The 22,422-nt window shown below is 50.2% G+C and overlaps 6 non-coding genes and 13 pseudogenes across 6 annotated transcripts; 13 read left to right on the plus strand and 6 right to left on the minus strand.

Annotated features, from left to right (window-relative positions):
* Positions 1-518: 518 nt before the first annotated feature.
* LOC137317265 (U2 spliceosomal RNA) lies at positions 519-647 on the plus strand (annotated as a pseudogene).
* A 935-nt stretch (positions 648-1,582) lies between these two features.
* LOC137317294 (U1 spliceosomal RNA) lies at positions 1,583-1,748 on the minus strand. The gene has a single exon (XR_010961687.1). It is a non-coding gene; the product is annotated as a U1 spliceosomal RNA (small nuclear RNA).
* Positions 1,749-2,980: 1,232 nt separating this feature from the next.
* LOC137317216 (U2 spliceosomal RNA) lies at positions 2,981-3,186 on the plus strand (annotated as a pseudogene).
* An 844-nt stretch (positions 3,187-4,030) lies between these two features.
* On the plus strand, positions 4,031-4,159 carry LOC137317266 (U2 spliceosomal RNA; annotated as a pseudogene).
* Positions 4,160-5,096: 937 nt separating this feature from the next.
* On the minus strand, positions 5,097-5,262 carry LOC137317295 (U1 spliceosomal RNA). The gene has a single exon (XR_010961688.1). It is a non-coding gene; the product is annotated as a U1 spliceosomal RNA (small nuclear RNA).
* Positions 5,263-6,494: 1,232 nt separating this feature from the next.
* Positions 6,495-6,700, plus strand: LOC137317217 (U2 spliceosomal RNA; annotated as a pseudogene).
* An 844-nt stretch (positions 6,701-7,544) lies between these two features.
* Positions 7,545-7,673, plus strand: LOC137317267 (U2 spliceosomal RNA; annotated as a pseudogene).
* A 935-nt stretch (positions 7,674-8,608) lies between these two features.
* Positions 8,609-8,774, minus strand: LOC137317299 (U1 spliceosomal RNA). Its single transcript, XR_010961692.1, has one exon. It is a non-coding gene; the product is annotated as a U1 spliceosomal RNA (small nuclear RNA).
* Positions 8,775-10,005: 1,231 nt separating this feature from the next.
* On the plus strand, positions 10,006-10,211 carry LOC137317219 (U2 spliceosomal RNA; annotated as a pseudogene).
* An 844-nt stretch (positions 10,212-11,055) lies between these two features.
* On the plus strand, positions 11,056-11,184 carry LOC137317268 (U2 spliceosomal RNA; annotated as a pseudogene).
* A 939-nt stretch (positions 11,185-12,123) lies between these two features.
* On the minus strand, positions 12,124-12,289 carry LOC137317296 (U1 spliceosomal RNA). The gene has a single exon (XR_010961689.1). It is a non-coding gene; the product is annotated as a U1 spliceosomal RNA (small nuclear RNA).
* Positions 12,290-13,521: 1,232 nt separating this feature from the next.
* Positions 13,522-13,727, plus strand: LOC137317220 (U2 spliceosomal RNA; annotated as a pseudogene).
* Positions 13,728-14,571: 844 nt separating this feature from the next.
* Positions 14,572-14,700, plus strand: LOC137317269 (U2 spliceosomal RNA; annotated as a pseudogene).
* Positions 14,701-15,635: 935 nt separating this feature from the next.
* LOC137317300 (U1 spliceosomal RNA) lies at positions 15,636-15,801 on the minus strand. The gene has a single exon (XR_010961693.1). It is a non-coding gene; the product is annotated as a U1 spliceosomal RNA (small nuclear RNA).
* Positions 15,802-17,032: 1,231 nt separating this feature from the next.
* Positions 17,033-17,238, plus strand: LOC137317221 (U2 spliceosomal RNA; annotated as a pseudogene).
* Positions 17,239-18,082: 844 nt separating this feature from the next.
* On the plus strand, positions 18,083-18,211 carry LOC137317270 (U2 spliceosomal RNA; annotated as a pseudogene).
* A 939-nt stretch (positions 18,212-19,150) lies between these two features.
* On the minus strand, positions 19,151-19,316 carry LOC137317297 (U1 spliceosomal RNA). The gene has a single exon (XR_010961690.1). It is a non-coding gene; the product is annotated as a U1 spliceosomal RNA (small nuclear RNA).
* Positions 19,317-20,548: 1,232 nt separating this feature from the next.
* On the plus strand, positions 20,549-20,754 carry LOC137317222 (U2 spliceosomal RNA; annotated as a pseudogene).
* Positions 20,755-21,598: 844 nt separating this feature from the next.
* Positions 21,599-21,727, plus strand: LOC137317271 (U2 spliceosomal RNA; annotated as a pseudogene).
* The last annotated feature ends 695 nt before the right edge of the window (positions 21,728-22,422 follow it).

Consider the following 22,422-nt stretch of genomic DNA (forward strand, 5'->3'; position numbering starts at 1 on the left):
GACATTTCCCGAAACAGAGAGCGCGAGAGAGACACAATGTTAACGTTTAAACTGCCACAAGCGAGAGGCGAAATAACTTCACGTTGCTGACTTTAAAAATGCGAGCAGACAGTGCGTGTGTGTTTGGAGGGAGTGCACTGTGAATGGCCACATTGGAAGCTGTGAGATCAAACTGTGCTGCTAACTGAGTGTTAAGGTGAGTAAAAGGCACTGGTTTGGGTGGAGCATTGCGCTCAGGATGGGAGATTTTCTTGAACGGTGCCAATTAATCTGCACCAGAAAATCATCCCCTGACCGGGATTCGAACCCGGGTCTCAACGAGTTTTAAATGTTGCGTCCTAACCACTGGACCACCAGGGGAGTTGCCCTCAATCCCCTGGAAACAGATACATGAGGCTGAACACATGGCTCCCTACAGTAGCAGCAGTGTCACCAGCAGAGGGCTTGACTTGCCATTTCCACTTTGACACTCAGTCTTTTCACACTCAGTCAAATGGCAAACGTCTATTCAGGAGGTTATCGCTTCTCGGCTTCGGGACCGAATATTAAATTGAATTTTGCAACAGGGAGATGGAATAGGGGCTTGGCTCCGTCCACTCCACGCATCGACCCAGTATTGCAGTGTCTCTGGCAACGGTGCACCTCCCTGTGGGGAGATATTCAAAAGGAAAAACAGCTCTTTCCCAGCGTCCCTGTCCGTGTGTACGTATTATGACTGAGAATAAAGCTGATATATTGCACTTACTTTCTCAGCTCAGTGCTATTCTTTTCTTCTCCTGGGCTGAGTGCCGCTCGTTCGCTCGTTCGTTCGCTCGCTCGCTCGCACGCAGGCAGCGATTATAATTCAAACTGCAAAATAACTTAACTTTAAACAAGCAGGGTCTGAGTACAAATGAAAACTGCGCTCCTGGACTGGACGGACTGTCTGTTTGTCTCGGTGAGGAAAAGGCAGTGGTGGTGAGGGTGGAGCATTGCGCTCAGGAGGGGAGACTTTCTTTGAGTGGTGCCAATTAATCTGCACCAGAAAATCATCCCCCCGACCGGGATTGGAACCCGGGTCTCAACGATTTGAAAGGTTGCGTCCTCGACCACTGGGCCACCTGGGGGAGCTGCCTCAACCGCCTGAGGAACCTGTCCGAGAGGCTGAGGACACGCACGCCTGCTCCACGAGCAGCAGCGACCAGCAGGGGGCCGACCGGCTGATCCTTCCCTTTCACAGGCAGGCTTCTGGCCCTCGATAAAACGACAAAGGTGTTCAGAAGGAAGGCCTGGGGGGAGGGAGGGACGGCCGTTGGAAATCAGCACAAAGCAGGTCCCCTGGAATCTCACACCTCCGACCCAGGAAACAGGTCTCCTGGTCAAAGCAGTCCAGCCATTAACGTGACAATGGACAGGGCCCCGGCAGCTTGAGACACATCTTTCTTTCGATATGCAAGTTCTTTTTAAAAAGGTTTCCTTCCACAGCAGCTCTGAGTGAGAGACTGACTGACATACGTACACACACACACACACACACACACAACACCGTCACCCATCCGATTGGTGGACCGCGGGGTCGACAATCTAACTTTTCGTTTCGATGCAGGGGAGAGCGCGAACGCAGTCCCCCACTACCACAAATTTTGCAGTCGAGTATCCCGCATTTGGGGACATCGCAGGCGTCAGCGCACACCCCAAGTGCAATGGGCTAGCCTCGTCCTGGGAGATCCGCCTTCGGGATCACAGATTCTCCCCTGCCAGGTAAGTATGCCTTGTGTCGCCACACACTGCCACTAGACAGCATTCGCTACCTTTTACGATTGCAAGGGCAGGTTTTAAGAATCAAAACGTCCCTTCGCTCGCAACGTGCTGATGCTCTGAGAGATTAATTCCGCTCAAATATCGTACCGTATATCCGATGATACACTCTGGGAGAAAATACTGCAGCGATGCGGTGCCGGCGATGGTTGTTTGCATGTCGCCCTTCAAGGGAAATGTCCCGCCTCCAGTTGTTGCTGTAGCAATATATACACGCGCGTTGTCGTGGTAATATAGAACTGCAAGTTGCCGTTGTCGTGGTAGTTTCGAATCAGCACAAAGCAGGTGCACTCCCTGGAATGTCACACCTGCGTCCCAGAAAACAGGTCTCCTGGTCAAAGCAGTCCCGCCCCCGCCCTGGGATTAACGTGACAATGGACAGGGCCCAGTCAGGGAGCAGCTTGAGAGACATCTTTCAATAGGCACTTCTGAAACATTAACGCCTTGTTTCTTTCGACAGTTTAACCAGCCTTTAACACGTCTTGTGTTTTTATTTCCCATTTCCAGCCAGCCAGCCCAGCCAGCCGAGCCAGCATCTGCAGTATTTTCTTTTGATTGGTCTTGCCTGCTGTGGAATGAACGTTTAAACACGAGCTGCTGATTGTCAGCACCTCACCTCTTTCTCAATTGGCCGTTGCAATCTCACTCACTCGCTGTGAGACACGTCACGTCACGTCACTAGTTTTCTTTAAAGCGGTTTCCTTCAACGGCAGTGAGTTAGTGACTGAGACTGACTGACGGAGGTCCGTTGAGACACCACCTTCTCCCATCTGATCGGTGGCCGACTGGCAAATTTACCAATCTGTCAAGCAATCCTAGCAAGAAAGGAAAAAACGGCAACTTCTTTAAACTGATCCACTGTTGCAATTAGAAACGGTGGCAAAAATGTGCCCAGAGTGGGAGAGAACGGCAGTGCTTCTAGACTGCTTTAGACACAGTCAGCCAGAGACCAAAGAGGGAGGGAAAACAGGAGCGGAGATCAATTCGCATCGAGCGCGTTATCGCTTCTCGGCCTTTTGGCGAAGATCAAGTGGTCAAGTGGGGGAAGGCAACCATTTGGAGCCTTCCTGCCATTGTATGCCGGGGGGATGCAGTCAGGGAGAAATCCCCTCGGGCAGAGTGTAGAGCTTTGGCTTGTAGAGCTTTGGCTTGATGTAATGTCACTGCAAGGAATCTGGAATGAATCTGTAAGGCAATAAGGCACCCCAGAGTGTCAGAAAAAAAAAAAAAAAAGTTTCTGTTCTTATCAGTTTAATATCTGATATGTCCCCTATCTGGGGACCAAATATTAAATTGATTTTTGGAACAGGGAGATGGAACAAGAGCTTGCTCCGTCCACTCCACGCATCGACCCAGTATTACAGTGTCTCTGGCAACGGTGCACCTCCCTGTGGGGAGATATTCAAAATGCTGAACGGATTTTTGGAGCCTGTATTATTACTCAGAATGCTGAGATATTGCAACTGTGGTTTTCTTGTTTACTCCTGGGATGGATGAGTGCCATTCCCTTTCTTCCTTTTCCCTCTTGCAGTTTTACCTTGGAGGGAAAGACGTCAGTCTCAGGTCACTTTTCAGGAAGCTGCAAGCCTGTGTATTGGGACGTGCCACCTTCCACAGACTTGGTCTCCTGACCTGAAACATTTAACTCCAGTTGTTGTGTGAAAAATTACTGCAGTTTTAAACTGGCAGTTCCAGAATTAATTGTTTCCAAGTCAGACATTTCCCGAAACAGAGAGCGCGAGAGAGACACAATGTTAACGTTTAAACTGCCACAAGCGAGAGGCGAAATAACTTCACGTTGCTGACTTTAAAAATGCGAGCAGACAGTGCGTGTGTGTTTGGAGGGAGTGCACTGTGAATGGCCACATTGGAAGCTGTGAGATCAAACTGTGCTGCTAACTGAGTGTTAAGGTGAGTAAAAGGCACTGGTTTGGGTGGAGCATTGCGCTCAGGATGGGAGATTTTCTTGAACGGTGCCAATTAATCTGCACCAGAAAATCATCCCCTGACCGGGATTCGAACCCGGGTCTCAACGAGTTTTAAATGTTGCGTCCTAACCACTGGACCACCAGGGGAGTTGCCCTCAATCCCCTGGAAACAGATACATGAGGCTGAACACATGGCTCCCTACAGTAGCAGCAGTGTCACCAGCAGAGGGCTTGACTTGCCATTTCCACTTTGACACTCAGTCTTTTCACACTCAGTCAAATGGCAAACGTCTATTCAGGAGGTTATCGCTTCTCGGCTTCGGGACCGAATATTAAATTGAATTTTGCAACAGGGAGATGGAATAGGGGCTTGGCTCCGTCCACTCCACGCATCGACCCAGTATTGCAGTGTCTCTGGCAACGGTGCACCTCCCTGTGGGGAGATATTCAAAAGGAAAAACAGCTCTTTCCCAGCGTCCCTGTCCGTGTGTACGTATTATGACTGAGAATAAAGCTGATATATTGCACTTACTTTCTCAGCTCAGTGCTATTCTTTTCTTCTCCTGGGCTGAGTGCCGCTCGTTCGCTCGTTCGTTCGCTCGCTCGCTCGCACGCAGGCAGCGATTATAATTCAAACTGCAAAATAACTTAACTTTAAACAAGCAGGGTCTGAGTACAAATGAAAACTGCGCTCCTGGACTGGACGGACTGTCTGTTTGTCTCGGTGAGGAAAAGGCAGTGGTGGTGAGGGTGGAGCATTGCGCTCAGGAGGGGAGACTTTCTTTGAGTGGTGCCAATTAATCTGCACCAGAAAATCATCCCCCCGACCGGGATTGGAACCCGGGTCTCAACGATTTGAAAGGTTGCGTCCTCGACCACTGGGCCACCTGGGGGAGCTGCCTCAACCGCCTGAGGAACCTGTCCGAGAGGCTGAGGACACGCACGCCTGCTCCACGAGCAGCAGCGACCAGCAGGGGGCCGACCGGCTGATCCTTCCCTTTCACAGGCAGGCTTCTGGCCCTCGATAAAACGACAAAGGTGTTCAGAAGGAAGGCCTGGGGGGAGGGAGGGACGGCCGTTGGAAATCAGCACAAAGCAGGTCCCCTGGAATCTCACACCTCCGACCCAGGAAACAGGTCTCCTGGTCAAAGCAGTCCAGCCATTAACGTGACAATGGACAGGGCCCCGGCAGCTTGAGACACATCTTTCTTTCGATATGCAAGTTCTTTTTAAAAAGGTTTCCTTCCACAGCAGCTCTGAGTGAGAGACTGACTGACATACGTACACACACACACACACACACACACACAACACCGTCACCCATCCGATTGGTGGACCGCGGGGTCGACAATCTAACTTTTCGTTTCGATGCAGGGGAGAGCGCGAACGCAGTCCCCCACTACCACAAATTTTGCAGTCGAGTATCCCGCATTTGGGGACATCGCAGGCGTCAGCGCACACCCCAAGTGCAATGGGCTAGCCTCGTCCTGGGAGATCCGCCTTCGGGATCACAGATTCTCCCCTGCCAGGTAAGTATGCCTTGTGTCGCCACACACTGCCACTAGACAGCATTCGCTACCTTTTACGATTGCAAGGGCAGGTTTTAAGAATCAAAACGTCCCTTCGCTCGCAACGTGCTGATGCTCTGAGAGATTAATTCCGCTCAAATATCGTACCGTATATCCGATGATACACTCTGGGAGAAAATACTGCAGCGATGCGGTGCCGGCGATGGTTGTTTGCATGTCGCCCTTCAAGGGAAATGTCCCGCCTCCAGTTGTTGCTGTAGCAATATATACACGCGCGTTGTCGTGGTAATATAGAACTGCAAGTTGCCGTTGTCGTGGTCGTTTCGAATCAGCACAAAGCAGGTGCACTCCCTGGAATGTCACACCTGCGTCCCAGAAAACAGGTCTCCTGGTCAAAGCAGTCCCGCCCCCGCCCTGGGATTAACGTGACAATGGACAGGGCCCAGTCAGGGAGCAGCTTGAGAGACATCTTTCAATAGGCACTTCTGAAACATTAACGCCTTGTTTCTTTCGACAGTTTAACCAGCCTTTAACACGTCTTGTGTTTTTATTTCCCATTTCCAGCCAGCCAGCCCAGCCAGCCGAGCCAGCATCTGCAGTATTTTCTTTTGATTGGTCTTGCCTGCTGTGGAATGAACGTTTAAACACGAGCTGCTGATTGTCAGCACCTCACCTCTTTCTCAATTGGCCGTTGCAATCTCACTCACTCGCTGTGAGACACGTCACGTCACGTCACTAGTTTTCTTTAAAGCGGTTTCCTTCAACGGCAGTGAGTTAGTGACTGAGACTGACTGACGGAGGTCCGTTGAGACACCACCTTCTCCCATCTGATCGGTGGCCGACTGGCAAATTTACCAATCTGTCAAGCAATCCTAGCAAGAAAGGAAAAAACGGCAACTTCTTTAAACTGATCCACTGTTGCAATTAGAAACGGTGGCAAAAATGTGCCCAGAGTGGGAGAGAACGGCAGTGCTTCTAGACTGCTTTAGACACAGTCAGCCAGAGACCAAAGAGGGAGGGAAAACAGGAGCGGAGATCAATTCGCATCGAGCGCGTTATCGCTTCTCGGCCTTTTGGCGAAGATCAAGTGGTCAAGTGGGGGAAGGCAACCATTTGGAGCCTTCCTGCCATTGTATGCCGGGGGGATGCAGTCAGGGAGAAATCCCCTCGGGCAGAGTGTAGAGCTTTGGCTTGTAGAGCTTTGGCTTGATGTAATGTCACTGCAAGGAATCTGGAATGAATCTGTAAGGCAATAAGGCACCCCAGAGTGTCAGAAAAAAAAAAAAAAAAGTTTCTGTTCTTATCAGTTTAATATCTGATATGTCCCCTATCTGGGGACCAAATATTAAATTGATTTTTGGAACAGGGAGATGGAACAAGAGCTTGCTCCGTCCACTCCACGCATCGACCCAGTATTACAGTGTCTCTGGCAACGGTGCACCTCCCTGTGGGGAGATATTCAAAATGCTGAACGGATTTTTGGAGCCTGTATTATTACTCAGAATGCTGAGATATTGCAACTGTGGTTTTCTTGTTTACTCCTGGGATGGATGAGTGCCATTCCCTTTCTTCCTTTTCCCTCTTGCAGTTTTACCTTGGAGGGAAAGACGTCAGTCTCAGGTCACTTTTCAGGAAGCTGCAAGCCTGTGTATTGGGACGTGCCACCTTCCACAGACTTGGTCTCCTGACCTGAAACATTTAACTCCAGTTGTTGTGTGAAAAATTACTGCAGTTTTAAACTGGCAGTTCCAGAATTAATTGTTTCCAAGTCAGACATTTCCCGAAACAGAGAGCGCGAGAGAGACACAATGTTAACGTTTAAACTGCCACAAGCGAGAGGCGAAATAACTTCACGTTGCTGACTTTAAAAATGCGAGCAGACAGTGCGTGTGTGTTTGGAGGGAGTGCACTGTGAATGGCCACATTGGAAGCTGTGAGATCAAACTGTGCTGCTAACTGAGTGTTAAGGTGAGTAAAAGGCACTGGTTTGGGTGGAGCATTGCGCTCAGGATGGGAGATTTTCTTGAACGGTGCCAATTAATCTGCACCAGAAAATCATCCCCTGACCGGGATTCGAACCCGGGTCTCAACGAGTTTTAAATGTTGCGTCCTAACCACTGGACCACCAGGGGAGTTGCCCTCAATCCCCTGGAAACAGATACATGAGGCTGAACACATGGCTCCCTACAGTAGCAGCAGTGTCACCAGCAGAGGGCTTGACTTGCCATTTCCACTTTGACACTCAGTCTTTTCACACTCAGTCAAATGGCAAACGTCTATTCAGGAGGTTATCGCTTCTCGGCTTCGGGACCGAATATTAAATTGAATTTTGCAACAGGGAGATGGAATAGGGGCTTGGCTCCGTCCACTCCACGCATCGACCCAGTATTGCAGTGTCTCTGGCAACGGTGCACCTCCCTGTGGGGAGATATTCAAAAGGAAAAACAGCTCTTTCCCAGCGTCTCTGTCCGTGTGTACGTATTATGACTGAGAATAAAGCTGATATATTGCACTTACTTTCTCAGCTCAGTGCTATTCTTTTCTTCTCCTGGGCTGAGTGCCGCTCGTTCGCTCGTTCGTTCGCTCGCTCGCTCGCACGCAGGCAGCGATTATAATTCAAACTGCAAAATAACTTAACTTTAAACAAGCAGGGTCTGAGTACAAATGAAAACTGCGCTCCTGGACTGGACGGACTGTCTGTTTGTCTCGGTGAGGAAAAGGCAGTGGTGGTGAGGGTGGAGCATTGCGCTCAGGAGGGGAGACTTTCTTTGAGTGGTGCCAATTAATCTGCACCAGAAAATCATCCCCCCGACCGGGATTGGAACCCGGGTCTCAACGATTTGAAAGGTTGCGTCCTCGACCACTGGGCCACCTGGGGGAGCTGCCTCAACCGCCTGAGGAACCTGTCCGAGAGGCTGAGGACACGCACGCCTGCTCCACGAGCAGCAGCGACCAGCAGGGGGCCGACCGGCTGATCCTTCCCTTTCACAGGCAGGCTTCTGGCCCTCGATAAAACGACAAAGGTGTTCAGAAGGAAGGCCTGGGGGGAGGGAGGGACGGCCGTTGGAAATCAGCACAAAGCAGGTCCCCTGGAATCTCACACCTCCGACCCAGGAAACAGGTCTCCTGGTCAAAGCAGTCCAGCCATTAACGTGACAATGGACAGGGCCCCGGCAGCTTGAGACACATCTTTCTTTCGATATGCAAGTTCTTTTTAAAAAGGTTTCCTTCCACAGCAGCTCTGAGTGAGAGACTGACTGACATACGTACACACACACACACACACACACACAACACCGTCACCCATCCGATTGGTGGACCGCGGGGTCGACAATCTAACTTTTCGTTTCGATGCAGGGGAGAGCGCGAACGCAGTCCCCCACTACCACAAATTTTGCAGTCGAGTATCCCGCATTTGGGGACATCGCAGGCGTCAGCGCACACCCCAAGTGCAATGGGCTAGCCTCGTCCTGGGAGATCCGCCTTCGGGATCACAGATTCTCCCCTGCCAAGTAAGTATGCCTTGTGTCGCCACACACTGCCACTAGACAGCATTCGCTACCTTTTACGATTGCAAGGGCAGGTTTTAAGAATCAAAACGTCCCTTCGCTCGCAACGTGCTGATGCTCTGAGAGATTAATTCCGCTCAAATATCGTACCGTATATCCGATGATACACTCTGGGAGAAAATACTGCAGCGATGCGGTGCCGGCGATGGTTGTTTGCATGTCGCCCTTCAAGGGAAATGTCCCGCCTCCAGTTGTTGCTGTAGCAATATATACACGCGCGTTGTCGTGGTAATATAGAACTGCAAGTTGCCGTTGTCGTGGTAGTTTCGAATCAGCACAAAGCAGGTGCACTCCCTGGAATGTCACACCTGCGTCCCAGAAAACAGGTCTCCTGGTCAAAGCAGTCCCGCCCCGCCCTGGGATTAACGTGACAATGGACAGGGCCCAGTCAGGGAGCAGCTTGAGAGACATCTTTCAATAGGCACTTCTGAAACATTAACGCCTTGTTTCTTTCGACAGTTTAACCAGCCTTTAACACGTCTTGTGTTTTTATTTCCCATTTCCAGCCAGCCAGCCCAGCCAGCCGAGCCAGCATCTGCAGTATTTTCTTTTGATTGGTCTTGCCTGCTGTGGAATGAACGTTTAAACACGAGCTGCTGATTGTCAGCACCTCACCTCTTTCTCAATTGGCCGTTGCAATCTCACTCACTCGCTGTGAGACACGTCACGTCACGTCACTAGTTTTCTTTAAAGCGGTTTCCTTCAACGGCAGTGAGTTAGTGACTGAGACTGACTGACGGAGGTCCGTTGAGACACCACCTTCTCCCATCTGATCGGTGGCCGACTGGCAAATTTACCAATCTGTCAAGCAATCCTAGCAAGAAAGGAAAAAACGGCAACTTCTTTAAACTGATCCACTGTTGCAATTAGAAACGGTGGCAAAAATGTGCCCAGAGTGGGAGAGAACGGCAGTGCTTCTAGACTGCTTTAGACACAGTCAGCCAGAGACCAAAGAGGGAGGGAAAACAGGAGCGGAGATCAATTCGCATCGAGCGCGTTATCGCTTCTCGGCCTTTTGGCGAAGATCAAGTGGTCAAGTGGGGGAAGGCAACCATTTGGAGCCTTCCTGCCATTGTATGCCGGGGGGATGCAGTCAGGGAGAAATCCCCTCGGGCAGAGTGTAGAGCTTTGGCTTGTAGAGCTTTGGCTTGATGTAATGTCACTGCAAGGAATCTGGAATGAATCTGTAAGGCAATAAGGCACCCCAGAGTGTCAGAAAAAAAAAAAAAAAAGTTTCTGTTCTTATCAGTTTAATATCTGATATGTCCCCTATCTGGGGACCAAATATTAAATTGATTTTTGGAACAGGGAGATGGAACAAGAGCTTGCTCCGTCCACTCCACGCATCGACCCAGTATTACAGTGTCTCTGGCAACGGTGCACCTCCCTGTGGGGAGATATTCAAAATGCTGAACGGATTTTTGGAGCCTGTATTATTACTCAGAATGCTGAGATATTGCAACTGTGGTTTTCTTGTTTACTCCTGGGATGGATGAGTGCCATTCCCTTTCTTCCTTTTCCCTCTTGCAGTTTTACCTTGGAGGGAAAGACGTCAGTCTCAGGTCACTTTTCAGGAAGCTGCAAGCCTGTGTATTGGGACGTGCCACCTTCCACAGACTTGGTCTCCTGACCTGAAACATTTAACTCCAGTTGTTGTGTGAAAAATTACTGCAGTTTTAAACTGGCAGTTCCAGAATTAATTGTTTCCAAGTCAGACATTTCCCGAAACAGAGAGCGCGAGAGAGACACAATGTTAACGTTTAAACTGCCACAAGCGAGAGGCGAAATAACTTCACGTTGCTGACTTTAAAAATGCGAGCAGACAGTGCGTGTGTGTTTGGAGGGAGTGCACTGTGAATGGCCACATTGGAAGCTGTGAGATCAAACTGTGCTGCTAACTGAGTGTTAAGGTGAGTAAAAGGCACTGGTTTGGGTGGAGCATTGCGCTCAGGATGGGAGATTTTCTTGAACGGTGCCAATTAATCTGCACCAGAAAATCATCCCCTGACCGGGATTCGAACCCGGGTCTCAACGAGTTTTAAATGTTGCGTCCTAACCACTGGACCACCAGGGGAGTTGCCCTCAATCCCCTGGAAACAGATACATGAGGCTGAACACATGGCTCCCTACAGTAGCAGCAGTGTCACCAGCAGAGGGCTTGACTTGCCATTTCCACTTTGACACTCAGTCTTTTCACACTCAGTCAAATGGCAAACGTCTATTCAGGAGGTTATCGCTTCTCGGCTTCGGGACCGAATATTAAATTGAATTTTGCAACAGGGAGATGGAATAGGGGCTTGGCTCCGTCCACTCCACGCATCGACCCAGTATTGCAGTGTCTCTGGCAACGGTGCACCTCCCTGTGGGGAGATATTCAAAAGGAAAAACAGCTCTTTCCCAGCGTCTCTGTCCGTGTGTACGTATTATGACTGAGAATAAAGCTGATATATTGCACTTACTTTCTCAGCTCAGTGCTATTCTTTTCTTCTCCTGGGCTGAGTGCCGCTCGTTCGCTCGTTCGTTCGCTCGCTCGCTCGCACGCAGGCAGCGATTATAATTCAAACTGCAAAATAACTTAACTTTAAACAAGCAGGGTCTGAGTACAAATGAAAACTGCGCTCCTGGACTGGACGGACTGTCTGTTTGTCTCGGTGAGGAAAAGGCAGTGGTGGTGAGGGTGGAGCATTGCGCTCAGGAGGGGAGACTTTCTTTGAGTGGTGCCAATTAATCTGCACCAGAAAATCATCCCCCCGACCGGGATTGGAACCCGGGTCTCAACGATTTGAAAGGTTGCGTCCTCGACCACTGGGCCACCTGGGGGAGCTGCCTCAACCGCCTGAGGAACCTGTCCGAGAGGCTGAGGACACGCACGCCTGCTCCACGAGCAGCAGCGACCAGCAGGGGGCCGACCGGCTGATCCTTCCCTTTCACAGGCAGGCTTCTGGCCCTCGATAAAACGACAAAGGTGTTCAGAAGGAAGGCCTGGGGGGAGGGAGGGACGGCCGTTGGAAATCAGCACAAAGCAGGTCCCCTGGAATCTCACACCTCCGACCCAGGAAACAGGTCTCCTGGTCAAAGCAGTCCAGCCATTAACGTGACAATGGACAGGGCCCCGGCAGCTTGAGACACATCTTTCTTTCGATATGCAAGTTCTTTTTAAAAAGGTTTCCTTCCACAGCAGCTCTGAGTGAGAGACTGACTGACATACGTACACACACACACACACACACACACACACAACACCGTCACCCATCCGATTGGTGGACCGCGGGGTCGACAATCTAACTTTTCGTTTCGATGCAGGGGAGAGCGCGAACGCAGTCCCCCACTACCACAAATTTTGCAGTCGAGTATCCCGCATTTGGGGACATCGCAGGCGTCAGCGCACACCCCAAGTGCAATGGGCTAGCCTCGTCCTGGGAGATCCGCCTTCGGGATCACAGATTCTCCCCTGCCAGGTAAGTATGCCTTGTGTCGCCACACACTGCCACTAGACAGCATTCGCTACCTTTTACGATTGCAAGGGCAGGTTTTAAGAATCAAAACGTCCCTTCGCTCGCAACGTGCTGATGCTCTGAGAGATTAATTCCGCTCAAATATCGTACCGTATATCCGATGATACACTCTGGGAGAAAATACTGCAGCGATGCGGTGCCGGCGATGGTTGTTTGCATGTCGCCCTTCAAGGGAAATGTCCCGCCTCCAGTTGTTGCTGTAGCAATATATACACGCGCGTTGTCGTGGTAATATAGAACTGCAAGTTGCCGTTGTCGTGGTCGTTTCGAATCAGCACAAAGCAGGTGCACTCCCTGGAATGTCACACCTGCGTCCCAGAAAACAGGTCTCCTGGTCAAAGCAGTCCCGCCCCCGCCCTGGGATTAACGTGACAATGGACAGGGCCCAGTCAGGGAGCAGCTTGAGAGACATCTTTCAATAGGCACTTCTGAAACATTAACGCCTTGTTTCTTTCGACAGTTTAACCAGCCTTTAACACGTCTTGTGTTTTTATTTCCCATTTCCAGCCAGCCAGCCCAGCCAGCCGAGCCAGCATCTGCAGTATTTTCTTTTGATTGGTCTTGCCTGCTGTGGAATGAACGTTTAAACACGAGCTGCTGATTGTCAGCACCTCACCTCTTTCTCAATTGGCCGTTGCAATCTCACTCACTCGCTGTGAGACACGTCACGTCACGTCACTAGTTTTCTTTAAAGCGGTTTCCTTCAACGGCAGTGAGTTAGTGACTGAGACTGACTGACGGAGGTCCGTTGAGACACCACCTTCTCCCATCTGATCGGTGGCCGACTGGCAAATTTACCAATCTGTCAAGCAATCCTAGCAAGAAAGGAAAAAACGGCAACTTCTTTAAACTGATCCACTGTTGCAATTAGAAACGGTGGCAAAAATGTGCCCAGAGTGGGAGAGAACGGCAGTGCTTCTAGACTGCTTTAGACACAGTCAGCCAGAGACCAAAGAGGGAGGGAAAACAGGAGCGGAGATCAATTCGCATCGAGCGCGTTATCGCTTCTCGGCCTTTTGGCGAAGATCAAGTGGTCAAGTGGGGGAAGGCAACCATTTGGAGCCTTCCTGCCATTGTATGCCGGGGGGATGCAGTCAGGGAGAAATCCCCTCGGGCAGAGTGTAGAGCTTTGGCTTGTAGAGCTTTGGCTTGATGTAATGTCACTGCAAGGAATCTGGAATGAATCTGTAAGGCAATAAGGCACCCCAGAGTGTCAGAAAAAAAAAAAAAAAAGTTTCTGTTCTTATCAGTTTAATATCTGATATGTCCCCTATCTGGGGACCAAATATTAAATTGATTTTTGGAACAGGGAGATGGAACAAGAGCTTGCTCCGTCCACTCCACGCATCGACCCAGTATTACAGTGTCTCTGGCAACGGTGCACCTCCCTGTGGGGAGATATTCAAAATGCTGAACGGATTTTTGGAGCCTGTATTATTACTCAGAATGCTGAGATATTGCAACTGTGGTTTTCTTGTTTACTCCTGGGATGGATGAGTGCCATTCCCTTTCTTCCTTTTCCCTCTTGCAGTTTTACCTTGGAGGGAAAGACGTCAGTCTCAGGTCACTTTTCAGGAAGCTGCAAGCCTGTGTATTGGGACGTGCCACCTTCCACAGACTTGGTCTCCTGACCTGAAACATTTAACTCCAGTTGTTGTGTGAAAAATTACTGCAGTTTTAAACTGGCAGTTCCAGAATTAATTGTTTCCAAGTCAGACATTTCCCGAAACAGAGAGCGCGAGAGAGACACAATGTTAACGTTTAAACTGCCACAAGCGAGAGGCGAAATAACTTCACGTTGCTGACTTTAAAAATGCGAGCAGACAGTGCGTGTGTGTTTGGAGGGAGTGCACTGTGAATGGCCACATTGGAAGCTGTGAGATCAAACTGTGCTGCTAACTGAGTGTTAAGGTGAGTAAAAGGCACTGGTTTGGGTGGAGCATTGCGCTCAGGATGGGAGATTTTCTTGAACGGTGCCAATTAATCTGCACCAGAAAATCATCCCCTGACCGGGATTCGAACCCGGGTCTCAACGAGTTTTAAATGTTGCGTCCTAACCACTGGACCACCAGGGGAGTTGCCCTCAATCCCCTGGAAACAGATACATGAGGCTGAACACATGGCTCCCTACAGTAGCAGCAGTGTCACCAGCAGAGGGCTTGACTTGCCATTTCCACTTTGACACTCAGTCTTTTCACACTCAGTCAAATGGCAAACGTCTATTCAGGAGGTTATCGCTTCTCGGCTTCGGGACCGAATATTAAATTGAATTTTGCAACAGGGAGATGGAATAGGGGCTTGGCTCCGTCCACTCCACGCATCGACCCAGTATTGCAGTGTCTCTGGCAACGGTGCACCTCCCTGTGGGGAGATATTCAAAAGGAAAAACAGCTCTTTCCCAGCGTCTCTGTCCGTGTGTACGTATTATGACTGAGAATAAAGCTGATATATTGCACTTACTTTCTCAGCTCAGTGCTATTCTTTTCTTCTCCTGGGCTGAGTGCCGCTCGTTCGCTCGTTCGTTCGCTCGCTCGCTCGCACGCAGGCAGCGATTATAATTCAAACTGCAAAATAACTTAACTTTAAACAAGCAGGGTCTGAGTACAAATGAAAACTGCGCTCCTGGACTGGACGGACTGTCTGTTTGTCTCGGTGAGGAAAAGGCAGTGGTGGTGAGGGTGGAGCATTGCGCTCAGGAGGGGAGACTTTCTTTGAGTGGTGCCAATTAATCTGCACCAGAAAATCATCCCCCCGACCGGGATTGGAACCCGGGTCTCAACGATTTGAAAGGTTGCGTCCTCGACCACTGGGCCACCTGGGGGAGCTGCCTCAACCGCCTGAGGAACCTGTCCGAGAGGCTGAGGACACGCACGCCTGCTCCACGAGCAGCAGCGACCAGCAGGGGGCCGACCGGCTGATCCTTCCCTTTCACAGGCAGGCTTCTGGCCCTCGATAAAACGACAAAGGTGTTCAGAAGGAAGGCCTGGGGGGAGGGAGGGACGGCCGTTGGAAATCAGCACAAAGCAGGTCCCCTGGAATCTCACACCTCCGACCCAGGAAACAGGTCTCCTGGTCAAAGCAGTCCAGCCATTAACGTGACAATGGACAGGGCCCCGGCAGCTTGAGACACATCTTTCTTTCGATATGCAAGTTCTTTTTAAAAAGGTTTCCTTCCACAGCAGCTCTGAGTGAGAGACTGACTGACATACGTACACACACACACACACACACACACAACACCGTCACCCATCCGATTGGTGGACCGCGGGGTCGACAATCTAACTTTTCGTTTCGATGCAGGGGAGAGCGCGAACGCAGTCCCCCACTACCACAAATTTTGCAGTCGAGTATCCCGCATTTGGGGACATCGCAGGCGTCAGCGCACACCCCAAGTGCAATGGGCTAGCCTCGTCCTGGGAGATCCGCCTTCGGGATCACAGATTCTCCCCTGCCAAGTAAGTATGCCTTGTGTCGCCACACACTGCCACTAGACAGCATTCGCTACCTTTTACGATTGCAAGGGCAGGTTTTAAGAATCAAAACGTCCCTTCGCTCGCAACGTGCTGATGCTCTGAGAGATTAATTCCGCTCAAATATCGTACCGTATATCCGATGATACACTCTGGGAGAAAATACTGCAGCGATGCGGTGCCGGCGATGGTTGTTTGCATGTCGCCCTTCAAGGGAAATGTCCCGCCTCCAGTTGTTGCTGTAGCAATATATACACGCGCGTTGTCGTGGTAATATAGAACTGCAAGTTGCCGTTGTCGTGGTAGTTTCGAATCAGCACAAAGCAGGTGCACTCCCTGGAATGTCACACCTGCGTCCCAGAAAACAGGTCTCCTGGTCAAAGCAGTCCCGCCCCGCCCTGGGATTAACGTGACAATGGACAGGGCCCAGTCAGGGAGCAGCTTGAGAGACATCTTTCAATAGGCACTTCTGAAACATTAACGCCTTGTTTCTTTCGACAGTTTAACCAGCCTTTAACACGTCTTGTGTTTTTATTTCCCATTTCCAGCCAGCCAGCCCAGCCAGCCGAGCCAGCATCTGCAGTATTTTCTTTTGATTGGTCTTGCCTGCTGTGGAATGAACGTTTAAACACGAGCTGCTGATTGTCAGCACCTCACCTCTTTCTCAATTGGCCGTTGCAATCTCACTCACTCGCTGTGAGACACGTCACGTCACGTCACTAGTTTTCTTTAAAGCGGTTTCCTTCAACGGCAGTGAGTTAGTGACTGAGACTGACTGACGGAGGTCCGTTGAGACACCACCTTCTCCCATCTGATCGGTGGCCGACTGGCAAATTTACCAATCTGTCAAGCAATCCTAGCAAGAAAGGAAAAAACGGCAACTTCTTTAAACTGATCCACTGTTGCAATTAGAAACGGTGGCAAAAATGTGCCCAGAGTGGGAGAGAACGGCAGTGCTTCTAGACTGCTTTAGACACAGTCAGCCAGAGACCAAAGAGGGAGGGAAAACAGGAGCGGAGATCAATTCGCATCGAGCGCGTTATCGCTTCTCGGCCTTTTGGCGAAGATCAAGTGGTCAAGTGGGGGAAGGCAACCATTTGGAGCCTTCCTGCCATTGTATGCCGGGGGGATGCAGTCAGGGAGAAATCCCCTCGGGCAGAGTGTAGAGCTTTGGCTTGTAGAGCTTTGGCTTGATGTAATGTCACTGCAAGGAATCTGGAATGAATCTGTAAGGCAATAAGGCACCCCAGAGTGTCAGAAAAAAAAAAAAAAAAGTTTCTGTTCTTATCAGTTTAATATCTGATATGTCCCCTATCTGGGGACCAAATATTAAATTGATTTTTGGAACAGGGAGATGGAACAAGAGCTTGCTCCGTCCACTCCACGCATCGACCCAGTATTACAGTGTCTCTGGCAACGGTGCACCTCCCTGTGGGGAGATATTCAAAATGCTGAACGGATTTTTGGAGCCTGTATTATTACTCAGAATGCTGAGATATTGCAACTGTGGTTTTCTTGTTTACTCCTGGGATGGATGAGTGCCATTCCCTTTCTTCCTTTTCCCTCTTGCAGTTTTACCTTGGAGGGAAAGACGTCAGTCTCAGGTCACTTTTCAGGAAGCTGCAAGCCTGTGTATTGGGACGTGCCACCTTCCACAGACTTGGTCTCCTGACCTGAAACATTTAACTCCAGTTGTTGTGTGAAAAATTACTGCAGTTTTAAACTGGCAGTTCCAGAATTAATTGTTTCCAAGTCAGACATTTCCCGAAACAGAGAGCGCGAGAGAGACACAATGTTAACGTTTAAACTGCCACAAGCGAGAGGCGAAATAACTTCACGTTGCTGACTTTAAAAATGCGAGCAGACAGTGCGTGTGTGTTTGGAGGGAGTGCACTGTGAATGGCCACATTGGAAGCTGTGAGATCAAACTGTGCTGCTAACTGAGTGTTAAGGTGAGTAAAAGGCACTGGTTTGGGTGGAGCATTGCGCTCAGGATGGGAGATTTTCTTGAACGGTGCCAATTAATCTGCACCAGAAAATCATCCCCTGACCGGGATTCGAACCCGGGTCTCAACGAGTTTTAAATGTTGCGTCCTAACCACTGGACCACCAGGGGAGTTGCCCTCAATCCCCTGGAAACAGATACATGAGGCTGAACACATGGCTCCCTACAGTAGCAGCAGTGTCACCAGCAGAGGGCTTGACTTGCCATTTCCACTTTGACACTCAGTCTTTTCACACTCAGTCAAATGGCAAACGTCTATTCAGGAGGTTATCGCTTCTCGGCTTCGGGACCGAATATTAAATTGAATTTTGCAACAGGGAGATGGAATAGGGGCTTGGCTCCGTCCACTCCACGCATCGACCCAGTATTGCAGTGTCTCTGGCAACGGTGCACCTCCCTGTGGGGAGATATTCAAAAGGAAAAACAGCTCTTTCCCAGCGTCTCTGTCCGTGTGTACGTATTATGACTGAGAATAAAGCTGATATATTGCACTTACTTTCTCAGCTCAGTGCTATTCTTTTCTTCTCCTGGGCTGAGTGCCGCTCGTTCGCTCGTTCGTTCGCTCGCTCGCTCGCACGCAGGCAGCGATTATAATTCAAACTGCAAAATAACTTAACTTTAAACAAGCAGGGTCTGAGTACAAATGAAAACTGCGCTCCTGGACTGGACGGACTGTCTGTTTGTCTCGGTGAGGAAAAGGCAGTGGTGGTGAGGGTGGAGCATTGCGCTCAGGAGGGGAGACTTTCTTTGAGTGGTGCCAATTAATCTGCACCAGAAAATCATCCCCCCGACCGGGATTGGAACCCGGGTCTCAACGATTTGAAAGGTTGCGTCCTCGACCACTGGGCCACCTGGGGGAGCTGCCTCAACCGCCTGAGGAACCTGTCCGAGAGGCTGAGGACACGCACGCCTGCTCCACGAGCAGCAGCGACCAGCAGGGGGCCGACCGGCTGATCCTTCCCTTTCACAGGCAGGCTTCTGGCCCTCGATAAAACGACAAAGGTGTTCAGAAGGAAGGCCTGGGGGGAGGGAGGGACGGCCGTTGGAAATCAGCACAAAGCAGGTCCCCTGGAATCTCACACCTCCGACCCAGGAAACAGGTCTCCTGGTCAAAGCAGTCCAGCCATTAACGTGACAATGGACAGGGCCCCGGCAGCTTGAGACACATCTTTCTTTCGATATGCAAGTTCTTTTTAAAAAGGTTTCCTTCCACAGCAGCTCTGAGTGAGAGACTGACTGACATACGTACACACACACACACACACACACACACACAACACCGTCACCCATCCGATTGGTGGACCGCGGGGTCGACAATCTAACTTTTCGTTTCGATGCAGGGGAGAGCGCGAACGCAGTCCCCCACTACCACAAATTTTGCAGTCGAGTATCCCGCATTTGGGGACATCGCAGGCGTCAGCGCACACCCCAAGTGCAATGGGCTAGCCTCGTCCTGGGAGATCCGCCTTCGGGATCACAGATTCTCCCCTGCCAGGTAAGTATGCCTTGTGTCGCCACACACTGCCACTAGACAGCATTCGCTACCTTTTACGATTGCAAGGGCAGGTTTTAAGAATCAAAACGTCCCTTCGCTCGCAACGTGCTGATGCTCTGAGAGATTAATTCCGCTCAAATATCGTACCGTATATCCGATGATACACTCTGGGAGAAAATACTGCAGCGATGCGGTGCCGGCGATGGTTGTTTGCATGTCGCCCTTCAAGGGAAATGTCCCGCCTCCAGTTGTTGCTGTAGCAATATATACACGCGCGTTGTCGTGGTAATATAGAACTGCAAGTTGCCGTTGTCGTGGTCGTTTCGAATCAGCACAAAGCAGGTGCACTCCCTGGAATGTCACACCTGCGTCCCAGAAAACAGGTCTCCTGGTCAAAGCAGTCCCGCCCCCGCCCTGGGATTAACGTGACAATGGACAGGGCCCAGTCAGGGAGCAGCTTGAGAGACATCTTTCAATAGGCACTTCTGAAACATTAACGCCTTGTTTCTTTCGACAGTTTAACCAGCCTTTAACACGTCTTGTGTTTTTATTTCCCATTTCCAGCCAGCCAGCCCAGCCAGCCGAGCCAGCATCTGCAGTATTTTCTTTTGATTGGTCTTGCCTGCTGTGGAATGAACGTTTAAACACGAGCTGCTGATTGTCAGCACCTCACCTCTTTCTCAATTGGCCGTTGCAATCTCACTCACTCGCTGTGAGACACGTCACGTCACGTCACTAGTTTTCTTTAAAGCGGTTTCCTTCAACGGCAGTGAGTTAGTGACTGAGACTGACTGACGGAGGTCCGTTGAGACACCACCTTCTCCCATCTGATCGGTGGCCGACTGGCAAATTTACCAATCTGTCAAGCAATCCTAGCAAGAAAGGAAAAAACGGCAACTTCTTTAAACTGATCCACTGTTGCAATTAGAAACGGTGGCAAAAATGTGCCCAGAGTGGGAGAGAACGGCAGTGCTTCTAGACTGCTTTAGACACAGTCAGCCAGAGACCAAAGAGGGAGGGAAAACAGGAGCGGAGATCAATTCGCATCGAGCGCGTTATCGCTTCTCGGCCTTTTGGCGAAGATCAAGTGGTCAAGTGGGGGAAGGCAACCATTTGGAGCCTTCCTGCCATTGTATGCCGGGGGGATGCAGTCAGGGAGAAATCCCCTCGGGCAGAGTGTAGAGCTTTGGCTTGTAGAGCTTTGGCTTGATGTAATGTCACTGCAAGGAATCTGGAATGAATCTGTAAGGCAATAAGGCACCCCAGAGTGTCAGAAAAAAAAAAAAAAAAGTTTCTGTTCTTATCAGTTTAATATCTGATATGTCCCCTATCTGGGGACCAAATATTAAATTGATTTTTGGAACAGGGAGATGGAACAAGAGCTTGCTCCGTCCACTCCACGCATCGACCCAGTATTACAGTGTCTCTGGCAACGGTGCACCTCCCTGTGGGGAGATATTCAAAATGCTGAACGGATTTTTGGAGCCTGTATTATTACTCAGAATGCTGAGATATTGCAACTGTGGTTTTCTTGTTTACTCCTGGGATGGATGAGTGCCATTCCCTTTCTTCCTTTTCCCTCTTGCAGTTTTACCTTGGAGGGAAAGACGTCAGTCTCAGGTCACTTTTCAGGAAGCTGCAAGCCTGTGTATTGGGACGTGCCACCTTCCACAGACTTGGTCTCCTGACCTGAAACATTTAACTCCAGTTGTTGTGTGAAAAATTACTGCAGTTTTAAACTGGCAGTTCCAGAATTAATTGTTTCCAAGTCAGACATTTCCCGAAACAGAGAGCGCGAGAGAGACACAATGTTAACGTTTAAACTGCCACAAGCGAGAGGCGAAATAACTTCACGTTGCTGACTTTAAAAATGCGAGCAGACAGTGCGTGTGTGTTTGGAGGGAGTGCACTGTGAATGGCCACATTGGAAGCTGTGAGATCAAACTGTGCTGCTAACTGAGTGTTAAGGTGAGTAAAAGGCACTGGTTTGGGTGGAGCATTGCGCTCAGGATGGGAGATTTTCTTGAACGGTGCCAATTAATCTGCACCAGAAAATCATCCCCTGACCGGGATTCGAACCCGGGTCTCAACGAGTTTTAAATGTTGCGTCCTAACCACTGGACCACCAGGGGAGTTGCCCTCAATCCCCTGGAAACAGATACATGAGGCTGAACACATGGCTCCCTACAGTAGCAGCAGTGTCACCAGCAGAGGGCTTGACTTGCCATTTCCACTTTGACACTCAGTCTTTTCACACTCAGTCAAATGGCAAACGTCTATTCAGGAGGTTATCGCTTCTCGGCTTCGGGACCGAATATTAAATTGAATTTTGCAACAGGGAGATGGAATAGGGGCTTGGCTCCGTCCACTCCACGCATCGACCCAGTATTGCAGTGTCTCTGGCAACGGTGCACCTCCCTGTGGGGAGATATTCAAAAGGAAAAACAGCTCTTTCCCAGCGTCTCTGTCCGTGTGTACGTATTATGACTGAGAATAAAGCTGATATATTGCACTTACTTTCTCAGCTCAGTGCTATTCTTTTCTTCTCCTGGGCTGAGTGCCGCTCGTTCGCTCGTTCGTTCGCTCGCTCGCTCGCACGCAGGCAGCGATTATAATTCAAACTGCAAAATAACTTAACTTTAAACAAGCAGGGTCTGAGTACAAATGAAAACTGCGCTCCTGGACTGGACGGACTGTCTGTTTGTCTCGGTGAGGAAAAGGCAGTGGTGGTGAGGGTGGAGCATTGCGCTCAGGAGGGGAGACTTTCTTTGAGTGGTGCCAATTAATCTGCACCAGAAAATCATCCCCCCGACCGGGATTGGAACCCGGGTCTCAACGATTTGAAAGGTTGCGTCCTCGACCACTGGGCCACCTGGGGGAGCTGCCTCAACCGCCTGAGGAACCTGTCCGAGAGGCTGAGGACACGCACGCCTGCTCCACGAGCAGCAGCGACCAGCAGGGGGCCGACCGGCTGATCCTTCCCTTTCACAGGCAGGCTTCTGGCCCTCGATAAAACGACAAAGGTGTTCAGAAGGAAGGCCTGGGGGGAGGGAGGGACGGCCGTTGGAAATCAGCACAAAGCAGGTCCCCTGGAATCTCACACCTCCGACCCAG

This window comes from Heptranchias perlo, unplaced genomic scaffold (genome assembly GCF_035084215.1).
Source record: "Heptranchias perlo isolate sHepPer1 unplaced genomic scaffold, sHepPer1.hap1 HAP1_SCAFFOLD_605, whole genome shotgun sequence".
In the NCBI taxonomy this organism is placed as follows: Eukaryota; Metazoa; Chordata; class Chondrichthyes; order Hexanchiformes; family Hexanchidae; genus Heptranchias; species Heptranchias perlo.